The 3,326-nt window shown below is 44.9% G+C and overlaps 1 pseudogene; it reads right to left on the reverse strand.

The window, feature by feature from the left end:
- Window positions 1-359: 359 nt before the first annotated feature.
- LOC108394880 (olfactory receptor 10A7-like) lies at window positions 360-1,310 on the reverse strand (annotated as a pseudogene).
- Window positions 1,311-3,326: the final 2,016 nt, after the last annotated feature.

Raw genomic sequence — 3,326 nt, forward strand, 5'->3', positions numbered from 1 at the left:
CAACCAAAAGCTTTAGCACCAGCAGACATTTCCATAGCATACACACAAACAGAGGGTCACGGGAGACTTTTGCGGCATGCAGACTTGGGTCTTTTGAATTTTCTCCTAAAAGTCATCCATATGTGGTGGTAAAGCCTGACAGAGTCACGTTTGTCTGGGAAACTTAATTCTACCGTGCAAGGATTAATGTGGAAGTCCCAACGGCATTAGGCTGTGGGACCTGAGGGAAGGTCCCTGCTTTACTGGTTATTTCCCTGGAAGGAGGGAGCAGCAGTGGTCTGAATCTCCAGGTACCCAGTCTCCTTCACAGAAGCCCAGGCTGCTCTGAGGAAAGGACTTCCTGGGGATGTTGAGGGCCATTAGGTCCCCTTAGCATATGCCCACTGACTCACGAGCCTCCTCACTGCCTTTGTAACATTCTTGTTTTTCAGAGTATACACTATGGGGTTGATCATTGGGGTGACCACTGTGCAAAGCAGGGATAAGATACTGTGAAGGGCAGTAGCCTGGGTTGCCGTGGGAATGGCATACACTGTTGCTAGTGTCCATAGTACAGAGTGCCCACTATGAGGTGGGAGGAACACGTGGAGAAAATTTGTTGCTTTCCTGCAGCTGAGGAATCCTGAGGTGAGCAGAAACAACAATGTGGCTAGAGAAGAGCAGGCTACAGTGGCTACAGTGAGCAGGATGGACACTGTGGTGACACAGAAGGCCAAGAGGAAAGTGGTTTTCTTTGCAGTCTCAGGATCAGAATAGGACAGCTTCAGCACAGGGGCCAGGTTACAGACTAAGTGGTCAGTCTCATAGGCTGCACAGAATGGCAGCTGGAAAGTCAGAGTAATAGTGACCCCAGATCACTGGTGACCCACCCAGCCAAGACCCATCTGCAAGCAGAATGCATGTGTGGCAGTTCATGAGGGATGGGTACAGGAGGGGGCTGCAGATAGCAAGATAGCAGTCATAAGACATGGCTGCCAGCAGAAAGCACTCCACTACTGCCATGGAACTGAAGAAATAAAACTGGGCTACACAGTTTCCAAAGGAAATCATGTGTGGACCTGAGAGAAGGGTCTGCAGCACCTTAGGGGCAGTGAGGTAGTGTAACAGATCTTCAGGAAGGAGAAATTGGACAGAAAGAAGTACGTGGGGATTTGAAGGCTGCAATCAAGGGAAATGACTGTAAGGATGAGAATGTTCCCCAGCAAGGCCACTGCATAGATTCCCAGAAATATCCCCCAAACAAAAAATGTAACCCAGGGACTCCCAAATCCCGGGAGGAGAAATTCTTTGATCATGGTCAGATTATCCATATCTGTGAAAGTCACACATTAGACCTGAGAGAGAGAGAGAAATACAGCCAATTGGAACAAGCCCTGCTGCTGGAGGGGAGCAATATAGTGCTAGATAGTTTAAACTTGACAGCCTGTCTTTTCTCCTCTGGAACAAATTTTCTGTTTTGTTCTACTTGGTGTATTTACCTAGTAGTTATAACCGAATCAGAAACTACCCTGGAGAGTGAACAGAGGGCGTCTCCTCTGCTCTTTTCCACTCTTTCCCTTGACATAACCGGTGATGAGTCTACCTCTGGGGGCCTCACAGTGGGAGGCAAACACCTCTTAATGGGGACATAGCACACAAGCCTCTCTGAACTTCTGAAATTCAACTTTTAAGATTAAATGGAAATGCGAGTCCCAAATCCTAAAATAACATCAGAATTCAGACTACCCCGTCTCCCTCTGAACCCCCAAATTATAGTGGGTTTCACCAGGTACGTAATTGGAGGAAGGGGTGAGTTCAGGGATCTTAAAGTATCTGTAAGAAAAATAACAGTTTCTGCCATGCTTTGGGGACATGTAGCTGATAGCGTCCATGGCATCAAATTCCTATGGAAATTGGGGGGAAAAGTATGTAAAGTTATTCACTTGAAATGTTAGAGATAAATAATGTTCCATCCTTCATAAATGACAATGACATTCCTGACTCACAAGCAGTAGGATGTGCATTTAGAGTTATTTTTTTTCCAGCAGGGGGAAGGGTTTAGCAGTGAGTCATGGATACAGCTCCCCTTTTCCCACATTCCCCCCTGGAACCCAAAGACCAGTATTTGTGAAATAGTTGTTTAGTCTTGGAAGCTGGGCTGTGCTAGGACTAAAAATCAGTCTGTGCGGCAGCACAAGTTAAGGGTAAGTGTGAAGCCAGAGACAGGGGCACAGCTCAGTTGGCGGTCTAGGCTGGAGGCTCAGTCTATGGCGAAGGAATAAGGCGAAGACACCTTTGCTGCCTTGCTTTGGTAATGACTATGTGTCCCTAAAATCTTAAATCATATTTTTATAAATGAAATCCTATTTCAAACCCACTCAGGGAACTGGCTATTCAAAGGAATCTTATCGAGAATGTGTCTGTGACATGGAAGACTTTTGCCATAATTTACCCTTTGTACCAGTTTGGACTGTTTATACACAGGGCATGTGTAAAGGAAGATCCACCTATAACGGGGATATCCAGGACATTTAGGGTGCCTAAGGTGGTACCAAATGCTATTGCAGTGTATAAAGAAAATCAGTGAGCAACCAGAGTTGTCCCTGGGGGTGACTGCTGCTTCCTTTTTGGGGGCTTAAACTGCAGTGTCTCATCACCATTTTACCTTGTCTTCAGACACTGCCAGCCAGCATTCAGAACCAACATTAACATCACTAGACTTTTATCATTCAATACTGTCTCATTAATTAATAATGATATAAACTTGATTTACCCCTTTGGCTTACAAGCATGCTGCTTGGTGCCTCCCGATTCAAAGACAAAACAACCTCCCTAAATCCTCTTCCATCCTCTCTTTCTTGTAGTGAAGACAAATTAATGTTGGCCAAAAGAGAGGCTTCAGCTCAGAATTCTATTCACTCTTTCATTTAGTCATTTTTTTGTTTTTATTTCTGTTTTGTTTTATTTTATTTTTTATTTTTTTATTTTGGTATCATTAATCTACAATTACATGAAGAACATTATGTTTACTAGGCTCCCCCCTTCACCAAGTCCCCCCCACATACCCCTTCACAGTCACTGTCCATCTGCGTAGTAAGATGCTGTAAAATCACTACTTGTCTTCTCTGTGTTGCACAGCCCTCCCTGTACCCACCCCCCCTTCCACTATACATGCCAATCGTAATGCCCTCTTTCTTTTTCCACACTCTTGTCCCTCCCTTCCCTCCCATTCTCCCCAGTCCCTTTCCCTTTGGTAACTATTAGTGCATTCTTGAGTTCTGTGATTCTGCTGCTGTTTTGTTCCTTCAGTTTTCCTTTGTTCTTATACTCCACATATGAGGGAAATC

Source organism: Manis javanica, chromosome X, assembly GCF_040802235.1.
Source record: "Manis javanica isolate MJ-LG chromosome X, MJ_LKY, whole genome shotgun sequence".
Classification (NCBI taxonomy): Eukaryota; Metazoa; Chordata; class Mammalia; order Pholidota; family Manidae; genus Manis; species Manis javanica.